The sequence below is a fragment of the Spermophilus citellus genome, assembly GCF_964194105.1.
Source record: "Spermophilus citellus genome assembly, chromosome: 18".
In the NCBI taxonomy this organism is placed as follows: domain Eukaryota; kingdom Metazoa; phylum Chordata; class Mammalia; order Rodentia; family Sciuridae; genus Spermophilus; species Spermophilus citellus.
The window spans coordinates 22,502,683-22,525,156 of NC_138200.1; the positions used below are offsets into that span (position 1 = coordinate 22,502,683).

Genomic DNA, 22,474 nt, shown 5'->3' on the forward strand with positions numbered 1-22,474 from the left:
ATTCGTTCAGCTTATCCTACTGCCCAATCCAGAGCCAATCAGGGTGGTCAGCCCACAGTTCTCGCCTCTCATTGGCCAGGCACATGCCCCCTCCTCCACTGAGGCACAGGGTACCTCTATCCAAATCACTTGGTTTGCCACTGAACGGTGAGTCCCCCAAAGGAAAAACAGGTGTGGTGGAAAAAGGAAAGAACAAGACCATCCAGTATAGCAAGGAGGAGAGACGTATAAGGGAGAAAACCAAAATTGCAATAGAAAGGAAGTATCAGAAGGGAAGTGTTAAAGTTCAAAGATGGATCCTTCACCAACTGATCTGGAAGGATGTCACCAAAGGGGTGACATCTGGATGGTTTTAAAGACTTAGTTCTTGTGAATGGTACCACTAGCCCGTTTTCTACTCTATTCTTTTGCTCTTCGGCAGGTGCCTTTTTCTTAATTACACCCAGAGAGCATAGGAAAGTGGATGCCAGCGATATTTATTTTCTGCTCTGAGCCCAGCACAGGTAACACACCAGGGGCATCTTTCTTAATGAGGGAAGAAAAATGTCAGAACAGCGATCAGCCACGTTGCACCCAATGGACTTAAAAATAAGCAAAAATAACATGAAAATTCATTTTGCATTAGCTGGCTGTATATATCATTCCAAGATTAGGAGAGCAGGATTTTCTTTGTACCATGATGAGATCTATGGGTTCCCTCACAAATGGACGCTCTTCACAGAAGAGATATTCATTCTGTGGATTATCTTATTCAATTTTCAAACTAGAGCTGAACCTGGAGGTCCAAGCCCACGTCTGTTCCAGAGGAGGTGCCTGAGCCCCTCCTGGTGTCTCCAGTCTATACCCTCACCCCTTCTCTGTGTTGCCTTCTCACTCCACCCTCAAAAAGTTAGACCTTTTGTGTATGTTGGGTAAGGAGGAAGGGCCAAAGTCCATGTCACTTAATAATATCAGCAATGCTCTGTGAGCTTTATTATCCTTATGCAATCATGTGAGATATGAATTGCCATCTCTGTGTAATGGAAGGGGAAATTGAGGCTTATCCACTCAAATGGGTTTCTCCCCTAGGTAACATAGCCTTCCTGTCTGTTTTGTCATGAGATGAGACTGGGCCCTTCATTGCTATAAACATACCTGGTTATGTCCTGATTGGCATGAGACCCTGCATGAAGCCCGTCCAACAACTGATTGAATAGGGGACTGAGTGAATTGGTTACTGAGTGAATGGATTGTGGGCACACCCCTCCTGTCTCCATCCTGACTGTGTGCTAGCACCCTTAAATCATTTCTGCGGCTGGGCACACAGTAGGAGCTCTGGATAAGGGCTTGACAGTGGCCAGAGGAGCTGCCAGGAGCAGGGAACTAACTCCTCCTTGCTAATTCCAGGCCAAAGCAGGGTTAGGGATGAAAGGAGGTGGATAAGGAAGTCCTTGAAGTAATGAAAAGAAAGTAATCCTGATTGGCTTCATTTAGAGCAGCTCAGAGACAGAAAAGCCGAGAATCAAATGAAGTCATCCCCAGGGCTTCGCAGCCCCCCTCCTCTGGCAGTGGCAGGCCACACTAGAGAGTCCTTTTGAGCTCCAGTGTGACCAGGTCACCTGGGAAAGGGGTATGACACCCACCTCCACCTCCTTTGTAGCACAGAGAAGTGGGAAGGAGGTCACTAGAGAGAAAGAGGAAAGTGAGGCAGTGGGAGACAGAGATGGGGAGACAGGGAGAGAACAGTGAGGGCACAGAGACAGAGGAGTCGACGGTGGTGGGGAGGAGCTGAGAGAAGGAGCTGTCCATCTTCCCTCCACCCTCTACACCCCCCTGCACCCTTCTCCACCTGCTCTGTGTACCTTCCCCCGACAGAAAAGATATTCCCCATGTGGAAGTTTCATTCTGCTCTGTGAGTGGGTTGACCCTAACAGGAGATGGGATAGGGAAACAGGAGTGTAGTTGGGATGGCCAAATCCCAGGTCCCTATCCAGAGGTCACTGTTCCTCTGCAGCCACCTAAGACCTACAGATTCAGGTAACCATGCCTCACCTGGTCTGCAGCCCCAGAATGAGAACAGCCCTACTACTTCTAGACCTAGAGATTCTGCCCTTCCTCCCAAGGTCCCTCTTTGTAAATAATCCCTTAAATCCTGCTAGATCCTAGATAATACAGGAATTTCCTAGGCTTCTAATGCTGAGGGGAAAAGGATCCATAGGTGGAGAAGAGAGGCCTTTACCTGTATACTATAAGCTCAAAGCTCAAAGGGCATCCTTGGGAGCAGAGCACAGATTCCCCAGCTCTTTCACATTTTTAGTTTTGAGACAGGATCTTGTTTACTTGCTGGGGTCTTGGTCACTAAGTTGCTGAAGCTGGCGTTGAACTTTCAATCCTCCTGCCTCAGCCTCCCCAATTGCTGGGATTACAAGCATGCCCACTCCACCCAGCCATGTTCTCTTTTGGAATGCAGCAGCCAGCACAGACTTCCCAGCTTCCTCTATGCACCTGAACACCCACAACTGGCTGTTTGATGAGTGTGTCTCCAGGCTCCATTGCAGCTGTCCCCAGAGGACGGCTCTCAAGATAAATAAATAAAGCCTTTGCTGACTGTACATGCCAGTGTCCGGGCTTCACAGCCTATTTTTAGAATGTAGGACAACTTTCTCCCAGAATAGACAAGACAGCTAATCCAGGAGGGAGGCCTGAGAGAGATGAAGACGTCGAGTCTAGATATGAATTAGTAGTGAGTATATTATTTGAAGAAATGTTGAACAGCTAGGCAAATATTTGATACCTTTGAATTGGAGCAGGCAGAGCAGCGTCAGCAGCTGCTTGAGACATCTTGCTTCCTCGAGAATGTACCTGGCTGTCACACCCAGTTCTGTGGGCCACCTCTTGCTGCATACTCAGAGGTAATTAAAGTTGCATGCCTCCTAAAATTAAGAGCCATTCTGGGTCTCAGGGACAGTAGATCCAAATAAATTCTTCTTTTCAAAGGGGTATTTATTTTCCTTAAATCTACCATCATCTTATAAAAGGGATAGGATCTCTGTTTGAAAAGTGTCAGAGAAACAATTCCTGATTTGGACTTTTAGTCTGTGACTCTGTAGAGAAGTTTCCCCAAAAAGCTACTCAGGCTCCTGTAACCCAGAAGATGAGCCTTGCCCATAAAACTTGAGGCCAGGGGCAGAGCTTCCAGGTTTGGGCTCAGCTGAGAGTCTTTGCAGAAGGGCATCTTCTGGGAGCCTGCGGGTGGAAGGCCCAGGAGACCCACGATGCCAGGTAGATTTGTCCACAGAGTGGCTGAGTCATCTTTTTACCTCTTCTGGGAGTAGAGGCAAGCCCATTGGCATCACCTAATTTACAGACGGGAAAACAGAAAATCCATGATATCGCCTGCGTTTTGCCCTGGTGAGAGTCTGAGGTGGTCCCCATGGGGTTTTAGGGGAGCAACAGCTAAGTATTAGGCATGGTCTTGCCATGTGCTTTGAGCTTCGCATGCATACGCCCAGGCAATCATTGCAAAGCCTCCAGGAATGCACTTCCACTAACCCCACTTTACAGATGAGAGAAATGGGATTCCGAAAAGTAAAAGGCCCTGCCGCAAACCACCCAAGTGGGGTGTGGCGAGCCTGACCCAAGCGCTAACCACTGTGTATGTTCCTTGGCGACATGTGTTACTCGCGTTCTCCCTGGAAAATCCCGAACAGCACCGGAGGTGGAGGCGCTGAGCTTCCTGTCGCTCGGGTCTGCGAGGCTCTAGGTGGGGGATCCACAAACCCTGGTCCAGGGCCCTGGGCCGGGCCTCCCCGCGCTGTGCCGCAGCTGCTTGAGAGCCGCCACCAGATGGCAGCAGACGCCTTGCGATCGGGCCGCTGGGAAGGAGCCAGGCCAGGGCACCGGCCTGTGGAGGCCACCCGCGGCGCGTCCCTGGGAGTAGGATTGCCGCCTACCGGACCTGAGGTGCCCGCAGCCTGGAACTCTGGACACCAGAGTCGGCCCAGAAGCCCCCGCCGCTTCCTGGGGCTCGCCGCCTCATGCTGTTCCCGGCGCTAGCATGCTGATTGGCTTGGGCTGAAGCCGGGGGAGCCCGACGAGCAATCAACCCCCGCGGGGACCGGGCGCGGGGCGGGGCGGCCCCCCCCCCCCCCCCCCCCCCGGGAGCTGCCGGAGGAGAGGCTCGCTTGCCCGCCAGCCGCCCTGGGAGCGCTCCCCCGACCCTCTGGCCAGCCCAGCTCATACACCTCTAGTTTCACGCCTGAGAGGGAGGGCGGGGGATCTGTCACCTCACTCGACCTCCAAGGAAATTGGCTCAAACGAGTGGCAGATGGCAGAGCGCGACCCTGCCTGAGGTCTCCCAGCTCCAAGGCTCAAGTTGGGCCCCCACCAAACCCCATACCCGATGGCGCCCAAACCCGGCCCGGAGTGTTGGAAATGATGCGCTTGGCTCAGAGTGGGTGCAGGCCTCCTGCAGCCACGGGCACAGTATGAGCTAACTTGGGGTGGATTCTGTGGAAGTCTGGGATGCAGAGAAAGGAACGGAGAGCCAGGCTTTCACCTCGAGCAGCTGGAGGCCTCGTCAGGCCACTTGCTATCCAGAGCAATGCACTGCGGGGGCCAGAACTTACCTGGGGCTAAGGGGAAACGATCCTTTGCAACAGGAAACTGGGGCCGAGAAGTCAGGGGTGCCTGGGACCCTCTAGCCTGACTCCAGACCGGGAAACTGAAGCCCCGAGGAGGAGTCACAGGCACTCCAGGAGTCCAAGCGGAAGATGGAGGAAGAGTGCCAGAGAAAGTGAGGAGGGCGGTTCCTGCTGTAGCCTTTAAGGAGCTAAAGCATAAGTACCTCAAGGTTAGCGGTACAAAAACCGATAATAAGAAGACCCTGTCGGGTCATGCCATAGAAAGCCCACCTGGCCTTGTGCACTTGTGCCCAGTCCTTGCCTCCCTCAGCCTGCAGCCAACACAGGGATAGGTTGGAGGACCCCACAGTTGCATGTGCAGCTCCAGGGGCTGCCACATGCCACCAGACTTCAGGGCGTGTCAGCCAGGCCCAAAGGCCTAGGATCAGAAGCTAGGGCTTCACTGGTAGCCCATACAGGGAACCTATTGTGTGAAATCTGCAGTTAAACACATTTATTCTCTAGTGCTTAGGAAAGAATCAACAATGAAGTAAAACCATGCTTTGGGCTCCCAGTATCTTTTAGTTCATCCGTGGATTCAACCAACTGCAGATGGGAAATACTCCTGCCCCCACTTCATCTGCACTGAACATATACTCTTTTCCTTGACATCCCCCCCCCCAAAAAAAAAATATAATACAGCAACCATTTACTTTGCATTTGCATTGTATTAGGTATCAGAAGTAATCTAGAGATGATTTAAAGTGTGGGGAGGAGATACAAAAGTTATATGCAGATACTGCACCATTATATAAGGAATTTGGGGGGGGTATTTAAGGGATTTTGACACCCCAGGATGGTCCTGGAACCAACCCTCCACATTATACCACTGTATAATGAAGGAAAATAATACAAAAGACAGTGATGTGGAGTCATTCCTGGCTCTGTCACTCCTCCTTCTGCACTGGGTAACTTTGCCTCTCTAGGTTTCCCTGGACCACTGGTTAAACAGGAATATTAATGCACACTCTCAGGACTGCTGTGGGCCTGGAAAGGGAGGAAGCACAGGACAGGGTGTGGAAACATGAAACGTCTTACCCCAGGACATGGTGCCTTTGTCTTATATTTTCTCAATTCATTAGCATTTTACTTTTTATTGTATTTTATTGCACTTATTTCATTGTTTACTTTCTTTTTCTGAGCACCCAACCATAATGCTGACCTGCCCCCCATCTTGCACAGTCCTCCTCTCTCCCATCCCCAAATCTTGAACCATCCTCAGGTTGTGGGATCCTGAGCCCTTGGGTCTTTCAGTCAATCTGATCTGCCCCTTGCTTCAGGAAGAACCCAAAAGCTCAGCCCTTTGTGATCTGTCCCTATTCATTTACTCAGCCTCACTTATCAGGCCTTCTTGACCTCTAATAAACAAAGGGCCACCTACAAATTGAAAACAAACATGCAAAACCCTAATAGAAAAAAAATGGACCTAGATAGGACCAGAAATTCATACAAGGTGAGCTGCAAATGTCTTATAAGTATGTGAAAAAAACCTGTGCTGGGAATATTCAAATGAAGACAGCATCCACGACTATAATAAAAATTCAAAAGAGCAGCAACATTCGGAGCTAGTGGGGATATGGGGCAGTAGATACCTACCCCAGTCACTGTTGATGGGAGGATAAATTACTACATATTTTGCAGAGTAACTGAACATTATTTATTACAATTAAAACTGTGGCAGGAGAGTTTTACATACTAACCCATGTTTTTCCCTCCACCTGTTATTTTCCCATCCCCATCCTCTCCTACCCTCCCCCAATGCAGGCAGCTAGGCCATTCCTTGATCATTATCATCTCAGTAAAGAAGCCAGAGAGAGAAGGCTGCAAGTATTTTTCCAGCTTTGGAAAATACAATCCCTTAAGAGAGAAAATGGTTTGAGGAAGGAAGCTCCTTCCCACCCTTCAGAGATTTCCCTGAGTTGGGGGTCTACATGAGTGGCCTGCAGGGGGAGAGGAATATGTCATAAGATATGTCAGGGGCCATGACACTGGCCTGGAGAGGACAGGGAAGGGATTCTGGGTGCCCATGCCTTCCTGTAGTAGGCATCCCTTCTCCTAGAAATGCTGGACTGTGGCTGTGACCTCTGACCATCTCCCCAACCCACTCCCAAACCTCTCTATCCCCAGTCACACAGAGCCAAGGCTGAAGTGCCAAGGAGCTGGCTGCACTGCTGAAGCCCCAAGAACCAATGACAGAGAAACACACATTCTCACTACACCACAATGCCTGGGCATTTTTGAGGACCTGAGTGATTGAAATTGTATTGGTCTCCTTTTTCACATAAGCCACTTGTTTCATTTTCTTCTCTTATTGCATTGGCAGGTTCTCTGAAACAATGTGGAATAAGCCATTCTTCTGAGGGCAGATCATCTATTGCCATCTCAACTCTTTTATGGTTCTTTATCTGCTAACATGTTTCTACCTATTATTGAGCCAACCTGGATAATGTATGTTTTTCTAGAAATTATTCTTTTTATTTTTTTGGTTCTGAGGATTGAACCATGGTCTTGCACTTCCCATACACTCTTTCACTGATCTATACTCCTGGCCCCTGTAACTACTTTCTTATTTCTCATAATGTTTTTGCTTTTTTCCTTTCCTTTGAAAAAGGAAGGACTCCCTTGAGGGGAGTCCATGTAATTAATTGTTTTTTTAATAAAGCATCATATTTGGGTTTATTTATATTATTTTGTTTTCTGTCTCATTATATTCAACATTTACTTTTATTAATTCCCTCCTACTGTGTGTCCTTTTGTATTATTTTAATTTCCTAAGTTAAATACATAAATGGAATTTTCTCATTTTATTTTTAATGACAAATAATTTATGTACTGTAAGTTTTCCTCTGATTGCAGCTTTATCTGTGTCCCTTAGGTTTTGATGTAGTTCCTTTTGTGATTCCTTAATGATTTGGGGGGAAGATCATTTTTTTTTTCAAACTCTTGCCTTCTGTTTTTGCTGAGATATGATCAGAGACTGTGACATGTAGAATCTTGATTTCACTGAGACTGTCTAAAGTTTTGCTTGTGGACAAGAACATGCTTGATGTCGGGGAACATAAGAGAAGAAGGGATATTCTCTGCTTACAGAGTAAAACCTATAACAATTAAACTAAGCTCCTCACTCAACTGTTCAAATCTTGTCTACTAAGATCTTCTGTTTTCTGGAAGACATAGGACATCATCATTACCCAAGAACACTTGTACTAGAAGAAAACACTTTATAGTGAATCTACTGAGGGAAGGGAAAAATTTCATTCATAAGGCAAAAAGACTTTACTGCTATTATATACTGAGAAGTAAAACTAAATATTATAAAAAGTAATTATCCAATATTACTGAAATTTAGGTTAAAATGTAAAAATGTAACAATTTTTAAAACAAATATAAATTCAGTGTACTTTCCCATATGTATGCTATACTTGTTATACTTCTTATTTTTAAGTTTTTGCTTTGCATAAAAGCAATAAACCTCAGCTGAAAACAGTGGCACACATCTGTAAGCTCAGCAACTCAGGAGCCTGAGGCAGGAGGATCACAAGTTCGAGGCCAACCTCAGTAACTCAGTGAGGCCCTAAACAATGTAGGGAGACCCTGTCTCAAAGTAAAAATAAAAAGGGTTGAAGATGTGTGTCAGTGGTTATGCACCCCTGGCTTCGATCTCCAGTATCAAAACAACAACAACAAAGCAATAAACCTCATAATGACTTTCTGAAGTATAATGTATCTTATAAAATCGTGTGATAACATGACAAGACAACCCCCGGTTCACATTTGACTTTGGCAATACTATTATGTTTTGCAAAAGGGAATTTATGGTTTTAGCTATTGTCCTAAGGGCCTCTCAATCCTTTGCAGTCAGGATTGCACTCTACAGAAACCCAATTTAGAAACTTAAACAAAATAGGCACTTATTTTTCTCATATGACAAAAAAAAAAAAAAATCCAAAGTCAAACAGTTGAGCCAGTGCTGTTGCTTATGGAAAGAACTGCAAATTCAGTTCCTCTAGGTCCTGGCTCTACTCTCTTTAAGTTGCTTCTTTCTCCTTGCCTTCTTATGATGGCTGCTACACCTCCAGACATCATACCCACATTCTGATTCAAAGAAGCAGGCAGGACCTGAGGGGGAAAAAATGTTTAAGACAGCTTCGTCTCTTCCTTACTTATCAGGAAAAGTTTCACAGAAGCCCCACAAGCAGACTCATTGGCCAAAACATGATCCCATGGTTATCCTAACTGCAAAAGAGTATGGGAGGTGAGAATTTTTAACTGAGCACATCATCACTCTGAGCAAAAATGGGTTCCGGTCAGAAAGAGAGAATGAATTTTTGATAGCAATTACAACTTTTGTCATAATAATAAAACCATTTAAAAATATTTCCTTTATATTTCTGGTAAGACTTCCCTGTTGCTTACTAATCTCTGTTGGTCAGTGGTTTTGCATGTAACCTAGCAATTCTCCAATATATCTTCTTAAAACATCCTAATACACTACTATTTTCAAAACTCATGGTCTCATTTGCAATTAACTTGGATAATTATGTATTATGTGGTTATTTCTACAATCATTGAGAGGCTGATCATCAAAAGTATTGATACATTTGCTTGGGATAGACAAGTAACCTGGAGGGATGTTTGAGCAGACAATAATTTTGTAAAAGTTCAGTTTATTGGTACCTGAATTCAAACTGTGGCTAAATCTCTTACTAGCTATGAAAATTTGGGCAACTTTTTCAACCCTTCTATGTCTGTCTGTTTTTTTATTTGCAAAATGGGGAGGGTTTATCAGTCATCTACTTCTGCAAAAGAAATCACTCCCAAAACTTTAAACAACCACCATTTTATTTTCTCATGATTCTATGAATTAACAATTTGGACTAGGCTCTGCTGGTCTTCATGCAGCCACAGTCATCTGGAACTCAACCAGGGTTGGCTGATCTAAGACAGCTCACTCACACCTCTGGTGATTGGTGTTGGATCACAAGTCTTCAAAAGGCTGAACTCACCTTTTTAACATGATGATGGAAATGTTTAAGTGTTCTAAGCAAGAATGCAAGATGCAAAGTCTCTTGAGACCTAGCTCAGAAGTCACAAAAAGTAACTTATACTACATTCCATCATCAAAGCAAGTCACAAAGCCAGACCAGATTCACGGGGTGAAAAAAATAGATTTCTCTGCTTCAGAGGAGAAACAAGTCACTTTTGTCAAAGAGAAGGTAATAATCATGACACACAGTTTGTGGGAAGGACTGCAAGAATTAAGACCTGTAAAGTGCTTAGAATCTGACAAGCACATATTAAGTGCTCAGTGTGTGTTATTTTTTATTATCATTGTCATTGTTATTGTACTAGAAGTACTCTTGTTTCCCAAAGCAACCTCTTAATTGAAGAGACTTGAATAACAGAATGTCATATCATTTGCCCTTTGTATCAAAACATCCTATTGTAATTGTATTTTACCTGAAGAGTCCTATGCTTTATGTGTTTGCTTACCAAATTGTTTGGTACATATGTGTTTATGAAGGTTTTTAGTTTCTCAGTGAATAGTCCTTCCAAGTTTCACAATTTCCTTCTCTGTCGTGTTCAATACTTTACCCCTTGAATTCCATATTGATGGATAATCGAACTGTCACCTTACTTGCTTTTTGTCTGAATTTTTCTGGTATCTCTTTGCTCAACAATTAATTTGTATCTTTATTTTTGATGCATCTTCTGTAAATAGAATCTACTTGAATTTCTTTTTTTCTAATTTCATAGGAAAATTTGTAATTTTATTTATTTCACTAATGGAGATTAAACCCAGATGCACTCTACCATTGAGCTACAACCCTTTTTATTTTTTATTTTGGGACAGGGTTTCACTAAGTTGCTGGGGCTGGTCTCGAATTTCCAATCCTCCTGCCTCAGCCTCCAGAGTTACTATGTTACTGGCATATGCCACAATACCAGTCAGAAAATTCCCAATTTATTATGGTAGATGATATATATTAGGTTAAACTACCTGAATTTAATTTTATGTTTACTAATTTTAGTATATACTTTCTATATTATGGTTACTAACTTATTGTTATTTTTCCTCTTTCCTCTTTACCATCTTCTGCTGGCTGCCTCAGGTTTATCACCACTCTTTTAAAAATCCCATAATACTTTCACCCCCAGAACAGTTACCTTTCTCTCCCTAACAATTGTAGAAAGCTCTATTTATTTAAAGATATTATTATCTATTTCTTTTTTAATTGTTTATTTGTTCTTTTTAGTTATACATGACAATAGAAAGTATTTCATCATATTATACATAAATGGAGTATAGCTTCCCATTCTTGTGGTTGTACATGATGTGGAGCTATACAGTTCGTATATTCATATATGAACACAGGAAAGTTATGTCTTCCCTTCATTCCCCTTTGTCTCATTCAAAGAACTTCTATTCTTCCCTCCATCCCTGACACCCTTACTGTGAGTCAGTATCTGTATATCAGAGAGAAATTTCGGCTTTGGGATTGGCTTTTGGATTTTGAGGGTTGGCTTATTTCACTTAGCATGATAGTCTCCAATTCCATCCATTTACCAGTAAATGCTATAATTTCATACTTCTTTATGGCTGAGTATATTTTATGTATTTCTGTGTAACAAAGTACTCCAAAATGTAGCAGCTTAAAATAACAGTCATTAGTTACCTGATAATTTCAGGAGTCCTGGAGCAGCTCAGCTGAAGAGTCCTGGCTCAGGGTCTTTCATTAGCCTCAATCAAGTGTCCACCAAGGATGCAGTCATCTGGGCTTGACTGGGACTAGAGGGTCCTTTCCAAGCTCACTCATGTGGCGGTTGGCAAGAGGCTACAGTTCCTTGTCTCAAGGACCTCCCTCCATGGAGCTGCTCACAACATGGATCAAGTGATGTGAAAGAGAGAGACAAAGAGAGAGGTATTGGTGACTTTTACGCCTACTCTTGTTCACACTTAATTACTGTTTTAGGTTCTCTTGGTTAAAGTGGGTCCCTAGGTACCCCCCAAATTCCTAAGAAAGAGAAATTAAGCTCCATCTCTTGAAGAGAAGATCATCAAAGAATTTGTGGACATATTTCCTAAGCTATCACATAGATATACTGATTTCAAATAACCACCCTCCCATCTAGATGTTTTTCTTGTGGTTCACTAAGATAGAAAGAAGCCCGACCTTGCTCTTTTCCCTATACCAAGCTCCACCTCTCCTTCATCCCAGTGTCTAGCCTCATTCCAAATTCCACTTCCAGGTCATTACTTGGTTTCTCTTATTGTGCCCCAATTCATCTGATTTGGGGGTATGGCATTTCTCCAGTTTTTTCCTTAGACAGGGTACAAGACCTGGCCTGCTTTTCAATCCCTTGCCATTGCCCTGATATGTGGATGATACCTTACGTGGAAATAGGATTCTTGGGTCACTGTCCTTGTCCTTCAAGAGTGAAATCAGTGCCCACTCTCAGGTCTTCCATTTTCCAAGGCAGCAGTTAAGAAAGCCTATATTAACCTGTTTTTTTTTTTCCCCCTTTGTAAGGAATCCTCCTTTTTGTCTGGAAGTTTATAATTCAGGAGTTACACCAGGGTCTGTCTATGTCTTTTTTTAATTAATCCTTCCTGGAACTCTATCAGCCTCTTTAATCAAGGCTTTCTTCAGCTCAGAAAATGTTCCTTAATTAATTGTTCAATTATTGTTTTTCCTTTATATGTTCTTTTTTTTTCCCCTCCTTTTTTCTTTTTCTAAAAGCCCCTCTCCTTTGAATGTTAGATCCCTGGATTTGTCCTCCAAATCTCTTTCTGGTTTTGCACTGTGGTGAGATTTTTCGTGCACTTTAACTCTCAGGACATTGACTTATTTCCTGCAGTGATCATTTTCTTTCTGAGTTCATTGGCTGAATTTTTAAACCGAGAAAAGATTCCTCAGGTCCTGACAATCCTCTCCCACCATCAGTTCATCTCCCTGAGAATTTTTTTTTTTACTATAGTTCTATTCCCTCCTCAGTAGTGCCCACTCTTCTGGTTTGTCAGTTTGGACTTCCTCCCTCGCGTTCCTGGATTCTCAGATCGGATGCTAGTTTACCTAGCTGGGGGTACCTTGACACCCATGCACGTTAGGCTGCAGGTATTCTCTGGGCAGCAACAAACCAGCATGCAGTTTCAGGCAGTTTGAACCCTTATCTGAGCAACGAGCAAACTGGTACATGTCCCCCTTCTGCTGAGGGCTGGTGGTATCCTGAGATTTCCTGAGGCCAGCAGTGATCCACTGACTGCCAAATTCCTTTTTCCAGGGGTGAAAGACACAGGACAGAGAGAGGTCCCTTCATGGTAGGAGGAAATCCTGCTCCTTCTCCAGCCCTCTACGGCAAGTTGGCCTCACTGCACTTTGCAGGCAGAGGGGCATTTAGGAAAGGAAATCAAGGAGAAAGGCTGCACTCTGCATTTCAGGGTATGCGGGGGGGGGGGGTGTGGAACCAAGAGAAGACCAGGAATTCTTCAGGGGCTGGAAATATGAACCAGAAGGCTTGGGGCATATTAGAATTGCCTGCAAGCTTCTAAAATAGATTAAACACAGGCCACATTCCAGACCAATTAAATCGGAATCTCTAGAGATGGGCGCTTCAGCATCAGCATTTTAAAAGCTCTATAGCAGGTGGATTCTACTGGACAGCCAGGCTAGAACCACTGGTCTGAGATTGTTTGAATCAGTCTTGCCTAAATCTTGAAGGTGACGTGTTCCACCCCCTCACAATGTGCTGATTGCATTTACCTGTTGCCATGGTTTTAAGATGGTTTGCCTCCACCAAAAACTCATGTTGAGACTTAATTCCTCAATGCAGCAGGGTTAGAATGTGGAGTATCACGGAAGGTGTTCTGGTCAGGAGATGAAATCCTCATTACTAGATTAAATTCCTCTGGTGGGAGAGATATCCTGCTTTGTAGAACTGGAATGGTTACCTCAAGAGCAGATTCTTGTGTAGCAAGAGTACCCCTTATGCTTTGGCTCTTCTGCACACGCCTGTTGGCCCTTCCACTTTTCTGCCATGCATGGAGCAGCTTTCACCAGAAGCTTTCACCAGAAACTTTCACCAGAAGCCAATCAGAGGCAACTGAACTTGGACTTTACAACCCTTCAGAACCATGAACCATATAAGCCTTTTTTTTTTTAAAGTGACTCAGTTTCAGGCATTCTGTTAATAGCAACAGAAAATGGACTAAGCCACCTGTTTATGTATGTAGCTGTGAAGGTACTATTTCTTCCTGTGTCCCAGAACCTGGCACAGTGCCTGACACATGGCATCAAATGTAAAAATCAATGACTAAATCTGTAAAAATCTGTAACTTAACATGACTGTAAAACTAAATCACTAAAAGGGCACTTCCAGCCCATTCAGTCAACAAGACCCATGTAAAAAGTTTACAGTTAGAAAAATTAAGGCCAAGGGAGAAGCAGAATTCCCACAGCACAGCATCCAGGCTGAGAGGTCTCCAGGAAGCCCATCTCTGCTTCTCTTATTTTTGGTTTCTTTCATGTTCTCTAGAAGGCAGTGTATATGTGTGGAGAGGTTGGGAAATATAGTTACCACTTTGCTTTCCCTCTGTACAAATTCAGTTTCATGCCTGTGTTCCAGGAATGAGTCTAAATATAAACTGAATATTGGCAAAATTAGCCTCATCTATTCAACAAATATTTATCAAATGTATGCTATGTGCCAGGAACTGTTCCAGTATCAATTATTGTTTTTCCTTTATATGTTCTTTTTTTTCCTCCTTTTTTCTTTTTCTTTTGTGATACATCAATGAATAAAGAAGAATAAAAATCCTTACCCTCATGGGGTTGCACGCCAGTATGGTGTGGTAGATGGTCTCCAAAGATGGCAGCCAACAACTCTACCACACCCGCCTGTATATGATGCTCCTTCCATCAAAAGGTGAAGTCTAATTTCCCTCACTTTGAATATGAGCTGATTTTGATTAATAGAATATTACAGAAGTGAGACTGAGCCAGTTTGGGGCCTAGCCCTTGAGAGAACTGGCAGCTTTTGATTTGGGTCTCTCTCTTGAAGACCACACTACAATATGAGAAGTACAAAACCTGCCCAGAAAGAGACCTACAACCAGTCAGCCTCCCCAGCGGAGGCACTGACACAATAGTAATATGAACTTGATATTCCAGCTCAGCCAAGCCCCAAGTTGAACGCAGCCATCTGAGTGACCCCAGCCGACATTATGTGGAATAGAACGGCCCAGGGAAGCCCAGCCACCCACAGAATCATTAGAAATAATAAATCACTGTTGCTTGAAGCTACTAACTTATGGGATGGTTGCACCACTAGAAAACTGAAACATTAGGATATTCAGACAATAAAAAGCATAGTAGGTATTATTTACTATAACCCATTTGATTTGTTATCAATTATCAGTGACTCCCAATTCTTTGGCTTGAGATCCATGAATATTTTCCTTCCCTTCTCTTTGAGGTAAACATCCCCATACTCAGAACCTTCCTCACAAATCTCCTTTTGGGGGGCATGGTCAGGTGGATGAATAGTCAGCCCAGGAGGTCTCCCCCAAATCTCACAAGAGTGTCTGCCTGGTAAACTGTACGTGCTTTCACAATAAATTGGGCTGGTTCTGTCAGAAACCCCTATTGCCTCCTCTCAGTCCACATCATATAACTGCCCCGATAGAAGCGTCTACCAACAAGGAAAGAAAGAAATAACCACATCCCAATGTTTCTCTAGTCTGGAACACATAATTTGCCCAAGCTTTCTCCCTTCCTGAGGCAGCCTCACCCCTACTTCCCTCACTTCGAGGGTGCCCTCTGGGTAAAACTTCCAGGGTGAGAAGGTTTTTAGGCAGTGTGTCACTACGGTCACTTGCTTCTCCTTTCTGCTCCCATCCACTCAATATCCCTGTGAAAAGAACACTGTGGCCTTGATTGGGGAAACTTCCTCTACCCAGTGCAACTTACTTCACATCCTTCATCCCCGAGAGCACACGCCTCAACTGAGCCTATGTATGTATTCCAACCACTGCCAGTGATTGGTTCAGGAATAGCATATAACTAAAGCTCATCCAATCAGAGCTGATGCTAGAACTTCTGTGCTTCCAATAGGAAGAAAACTTCCTTCTTCCACTGGAATATCTTTTTTGTAAGGATAATGTAAACTTGAAGCCGCTGGGGCTGCAACAAAAGGAAGCTTTGTCGGGGGAATGAAATCAACAGAGAAAAAGCAGAGCCAAAGTTCAGACAGTGACATCATTTGGGCCCCTGGATCCAGCAGTTCCAGGAGCATGCAGATCTCATCAGCAGGAGTAAGAGATGTCAGAGGGACTCATTCTTTCAGGCTCAGATGCCTTCTTTCATTCTGAAAGACAGAGGGCATATTCAAGGAACCTAAATATAGTTGGCTGGCAAGTCTCTAAGCTACTCACAAGTATCGTGTCCAGTTAAATAATTAAGTTATTTTTATCAGCATATAAGCCAGATGATCGCAATCGGGGTGTGTGTATTGATCAAACCTCTTTGGTTGCAAGTGACAGGAAACTGATTCCAATTGGTGTAAACACACAGGGAACTTATTGACTCACCTATCCTAACACAGAAAAAAAACAGGGTAGTTCTGTCTTTGGGAACAGCTGGATGCAGAGATTAGAGCACTGTGGGACTGTCTTGAGCTTTCTCTTTTCTCTTTGCATGTCAGATTCACTATATTTTAAGACTGGTTTCTCTTAGTGGCAGGGAACATGGCCTCAGGCAGTCTTAGCATACTTCCTCAAACAGAGCCAGAGAGAACAATCAGAGCTGATGGCTACCCCTCTAACTTCAGTTACAAAAATCCTGGGGAAGGTTTCTGATTGGCCCAGACTGGGTCACATATCTACCTGTGTAGCTAGGGCCAAAATATGTCATCACAGGCAGGAAGACTGGTGCAGATCTGGCCTCCAAGGGGGCCCAGCAGCAAGTCTTGCTTGTGTCAACTTGAAGAGGAGAGGGAAAGAGAAAAAAAAGACAGGAGAGCTCTTTGGGTGGCCACGGAGGGAACTCTGTCTACAGCACAGTCAGTTTGACATCTAATCAAACAACAGTGTCCAGGACATGGGATATCCTGAATCTCAGAATTCAGAGTGAGTTTCCTTCTTGCCAGCCGGGAGGACTGAGAGTACTGTTAGGAGGAGGGTTAGGAGCATAGAGAGAAGGCTGGCTTGCCTTTGAATTATGCAAAGTGGAGTGTCATGGTAGCTTTTGATGGTGTTTAATTAAATATTTGGCACATTTAATTAATTAAATATTTAAACATTAAATACAGAATCGGATGTGACTTAGTGGACATTATATCTCAATAGCCATTAGTCATTCAACAGCTCTCTGAATGGAGCCTCCGTGGCCTTAGCCTCCCTCTCCTGCATGAAGAAGGACTCCGGGAGACACCTGGGGAGCATCATTAATTAATTAATGATTGTGACTGCACTGAGCTCTGCTGTTTTTAGAATATCATGTGTCACACAGGCAAGGGCCTCTCCTGTTGGGTCTCAGGGCCAGATACAGGAAGGTGGAATAGTCCAGGAGCCTATGGGTGGCAAATGAGCCCATGCCTTTGGGCAGAAAAATCTATGCCCAATTTACGCATACATCTGTCCCCTCATCCATCCAGATTCACCAAGTACAGACTGTTTCCTTGGTTCCAGGCCATGTCCCCTTCCCTTGACCTGCCACCTACTAAGGAGGGACTGTGGGCTCCTTAATAGTCACAAAAGAGGAAATGCTGCCCCCATGTGGGGGAACATGCTCCCTCCACGTGGCCCAAGATGAAGTGAGAAGTCTTCAATTTCCCCTTTGTATAATGCTCCAGGATCCTCTGAGGTACCTATGACCACCCACCAAAGCAATGGGAGTGGTTCTGAGTCTCTTCTGGAAACTTCCTTGGGAATGGCAAAGTTATCTATACTTTGCTCTCTTTGGAACTGAAGGACATGCAGCTCCTCTCTGCCCATGTGATGTGGGAGGAGGCATGGATGTGTCAGTGGGTGGAGGATGGGGGGATAATGAGATGACAGGTCAGTGATCTCTCCAAAGAGTAAAAAGATACTGCCCTTAAGACAAAGTCTAGACTCCACGGAGGTGGCCCTGGTCCAGCTGCTCCTAGGAGCATCAAGCATCATCTTGACTCCCAGTCCCTCTCCTATCCCAATATTCTACATTCCAGACACAGTAGCACCATGTCAATTCTGGAAAGAACCAGGGTCCGGGTTCTCTGGATCCTAGTATATTCTGTTCCCTTTGACTGAAATACTTTGTCGTCTTTCAGGTCTCGCTTAAAATGGAACACTGAAGGGACCCTGAAACCTGGGTCCACATGCTCCTTGTACAGATGTAAGATGTCAATTTCTCCAGGAAATTGCCTTTAGCATGGAAACAGGGACGGGAGGGGTAGGGAAGACAGTCTAGAGAAGGGGCCGATAGATGGCCAATAGTTTCCAGACACATCCCAGGGACTGGATGTCAGGAGCTTCCCGCAAGCACCTGAGACTCAGTGGCAGTGACTTGAGGGCATGGGTGACTTGAGTGAAAGAAGGGTGGCCAAGTGGAAAGCTCATAACTGCCACCTACTGGCCACTGAGAGAAAGGGTCTGAAAGTCCTCCGGAAACAGCCGACCTAAATAATCCCTGGATCCCCCGGGGGCATGGGAAAGGAGAAGCCCATCCACACTGAGGTTTCCAGGATTTGTAAAAAGAGTGGGGGGGGGGGGGGTGCCAAAACAGGGTCACAAAAACCATAGCCTGTTTAAAATGGAAAATTTAACAGTTTTTACATCAAAATATATACAGCACAATGCAAGTAGGATTTTCACTAAATAAATGAAGGATTTAATCTAAGAAATATTTGCTCATGAACCAGTACAGGTGTTCTGGAAAGGCAGTCACACCTCTGAAGTAATTGGATGGATGCCAGCTTCTCTCCTCCTTTTCCTCTGACCATGTGTAACTCCATTTGGAGCTGGCAGTCCCTTTGGGGACCCTGGAAACCTGAGTCCACATGCTCCTTGTGCAGATTTGAAAACCAAGGCTCAGAACAGGGAGACTCCTAGTACATTCTAGCCCAAATGGGGGCTCGCAGAGCAGCCTGTCCCCCACCCCAGCAGTTCTTTCCAGGCTCCACAGAACTCTGCACCCGACTCTGAGCTTGCAGCCCCGGCACAAACATGACTTTCCAGGATCCGGGGGTCTGGCCACGCTGCCCACCTCCCCAGGCGCTTCACCATCCAGTGTCCTCTGCCTCGTTTCCCTGCCCTTTATAAATATGCATTGGGTCTGAGAGATGGGGGGAGGACTCTTTTTGAGGGAAAATTAGGCACAATGACAAACTTAGTTATTCATGCAAACCATCAGCCTGTTATCCCTGATTATGCAGGATGCAAACTGTGAGTATCTGAGCTCATCAAAGGCGCCACCGGGCAGCAGGGCTGCTCCCAGCCCAGCCCACCTTGCCCGCCGCCTGCCTTTGTACTCTCTTCTCAGCCCCGGCGCAGGCCAACGGGCCGCCTCCCTCTGACAGCGCGCGTTCCTGACGCAGGGACCCCTCCGCGCTCTATTTTAAAGGATTAATTAACCTTGTGAGATTGGCGGGGAAAAACTCCACCTGGCTATCTACTGCATGAAAGCATCCGCTCACCAGAGTATTTTAAGCTCACAGTGCAGACCATATGGTATTTCAAAGAACAGAAGTTGAAAGTACAGTACATATTTATTCCTTCCACAGAGAGCATTAAAGGGGTTTAAGTATTTTATTAAAGCTTATATGTGCGGGCACGTGTGTGTGTGTGTGTGTGTGTGTGTGTGCATGCATGTGCGTGTGTGCGTGTGTGTGTGTGTGTGAAGCGAGCGGAAATATATTTGACGCATGGAAAAAATAAATTACACAGATTTATTTTCATCTCTCTGCCAACCCACCCCATAGCAACAGTGAAAACTTGGTCTATGTAAACTTGAGAAAACAAGAAATATTTTATCAAGTCGTCTCAACTCACGGCTATTGCCAATTTTTCCTCTTTTTTGAAACACCAGCAGTCTGCTAGTGTCAGCACGGAAGGCAGAGGGAAAGAAGTGGGGGTGGTGGGTGGGAGACCCTAAAAGAAGTCATGAGCTAGGTCAGGCCCTTTCTTCAGGAGGAAGAGAGTTCAAAACCAGGACCGCCAGACTCATGACTAGATACTAATCTCTTTGAACCTCAATGCCCTTATCTTATGCAACACTGATCTCACAGGGTTCTTATGAGAATAAAATTAGAACTACGTATAAAGGTGCCTGACGGGCCTATGTCTAAAATGTCAGAGTCTGATGGTTGTATTCTCTCTCCCTTCTCTTGATTACAAGAGCCCACCACTGTCCTTGAGGAAGTCCCTTTCTGTCCAAGTGATAGGTTGGAAACAACTCCATTCCCTAAGAGGGAAGCTATGACCAGAGTAGGCCCGCCAGAGCCCTGCATCTCCCTGATTGGTTCAGGGGTAAGCTCATGATTCAAATCAGACCAAAGAGGCTCAGTGCTGAGACTCTCACTAGAATTGAGAAACAGGTTCCCTTTCCCCAACAGACTTGCTAAACTGGAAGTTTAGAACTCAATGCTATCCTAGTCCAGAGGGGGGGGGGGAAAGTATTGGTAGGAGAATCTAGGACAGAAATTTTAAAGGAAAAAAAAATAAGGTAGGGTAGGCAAGCTGGTCGGTCAGGTTCAATAGCCCAGGACTGATGTTTTCTTCTAACAAAGTCACAGGCTGCTTCAATCCTCTGCGGAGTACCAAGCTGCTCTACCCTCCACAGCCAGGATTCTGCCTGCAAACCCCAAAAATGACTCTGATGGGGAAGAGGCGAATGGGACCTGAGACCTGAGAGAGGCAGGGCCTCCAGAGCAGGCGCCTGAGGAGGGGTGTACAGTTTAGGATGGAATTTCAGGCTGTGGACTTCCAGATATACACCCCTTTTCACTCTGTCAAGGCAGAGTTTGTGGCCTCAGAAGTTCATTAAAAGCACACAGTAGCTGGGCACAATTGCACATGCCTGTAATCCCAGCTATTCTGGAGGCCAGACAGGAGGATCACAAGTTCAAAGCCAGACTTGGAAATTTAGCAAGACCCTGTCTCAAAAAATAAATAAATAAATAAAAAGGGCTGGGGATGTAACTTAGTTGTAGAGCGCCCCGGGGGCTCAACCCCAGTAGAGGGGGAAAAATTATAAAGGGACTCAGCAGAACTTTCACTTTTGTTTCTGGAGTTATTTTCCAACTTTATAAAAAGGCAGACATGTCAGGCATGGTAGAGCATGTTGGTCATCCCAGCAACTCAAAAGGCTGAGGCAGGAAGACTGTGATGGAGGCCAACCTCTCCAATTTAGTGAGACCCTATCTTAAAAAATAAAAAGGGTTGGGTATATGGCTCAGTGGTAAAGCACTGCTGGGTTGAATCCCCAGTAACAAACAAACAAAAACAAGCCAAAAAAGACATAGCACAGGTGTCAGAGCTTGAACTTTGAAATATTCCAGATCTTCCCTCCTCCTATCATTCTACTGAAGGGAGTAAAAAAAAAAAAAAAAAAAAAAAAAAACAGTGGTAAAAGTCTCTCCCGAACCCTACACTTACCATCTTCTTTGCCTTCCTATGTTGTAGGAGAGAAAGTATGTTCAGAACACAAGATATAGATGGAAAATGCAATTTTCTTTATTATGCTACAAATAAAAGTTGAACCTCCATTTTATATGGTGGCAGAAGTTAACCTAATCAGTTCCAGGTTTTCTCCGACACTTTGCACTTTGTTCAGGTATATCAGATTTAAGCTCAGTCAGTTCAGAATTTCCTTTACTCCCCTTATTCCTTCTGGGTTTCAGAGGCATTGGTGACACTGGCACAGGGAAGTTGTTCTTGGTCATCCAGTGTCATTCCTTGGAGATCCTGCTCTAGGTATGGCCAAGTAACTCACATCTGATCAACTCTTCTGTAGACAATCATGAATTCTATCACCAAGAAGGCACCTAACAGTGGCTGAAAGGAAGATTCTGGAGGACAGTCAATAACTTTAAGGAAAAGAACACTAGGGCAGTTTCCCTTTTTATGGGCTTAAGCCTGAGAGCAGGTTCCAGTCTGCTCCACAGAGAACCCTGACAGAAAACCTTAGTAATGAACTATAGAAATGATTCCTGAAAGTAAAGTCTTCTTAGGCAGAAAACGTTAAGTAGAAAAGTCTTAGTAGCTTGAAGAACTGAGGTCAGGGTAATTGTAACAACTGAAAAGTGACTGGAGAAATGCAAAAAGAGAGAAAGACATAGAAGAGGAGTCCTAAAACCTGTGTATAAAAATGCTGAAATCTCCGGCTGACCTCAGAATCTTGCATGAGTGAGGCAATCACCAAGCAGTGCAGCTAAAGCTAAAATAATTTAATTGAAATTTCAACTACAATACTCTGCAGGGGAGACAGATTCTACAGTTTTGAGTTCAGCTGAGTTTATTATCTACTTAAATAAAAACCAAAACTCTTCATACTTGCAAATTTCTAAAAGACGACATCTTAAGCGTTCTTAACATAAACATACAATAAGTATAGAGGCAATCATACATTGATTAGCTTGATTTAATTGCTTCATAAAGTATACATATACCAAAACATTGTTTTATTCATTGTAAATAAATATAATTTTTCTCAATTATATCTTAATAAAGCTGGGGGAGGGAAATCAGTACTCTTAAAAGGAATATAAAGAATCCAGGCATGGTGATGCATACCTTTAGTCCCAGCAGCTAAGGAGGTTGAAGCAGGAAGATCACAAGT

The 22,474-nt window shown here is 44.4% G+C and overlaps 2 long non-coding RNA genes across 2 annotated transcripts in view; one reads left to right on the forward strand and one right to left on the reverse strand.

Annotated features, from left to right (window-relative positions):
• Positions 1-22,474, reverse strand: part of LOC308638295 — a 48,876-nt gene that overhangs the window by 17,639 nt on the left and 8,763 nt on the right. The window contains exon 2 of the long non-coding RNA XR_014019818.1: positions 11,339-11,534. This is a non-coding gene — a long non-coding RNA (uncharacterized lncRNA). The remainder of the gene's footprint in view (positions 1-11,338; positions 11,535-22,474) is intronic.
• On the forward strand, positions 2,604-11,111 carry LOC308638294. Its single transcript, XR_014019817.1, has 3 exons — positions 2,604-2,722; positions 2,790-2,891; positions 6,985-11,111. It is a non-coding gene; the product is annotated as an uncharacterized lncRNA (long non-coding RNA).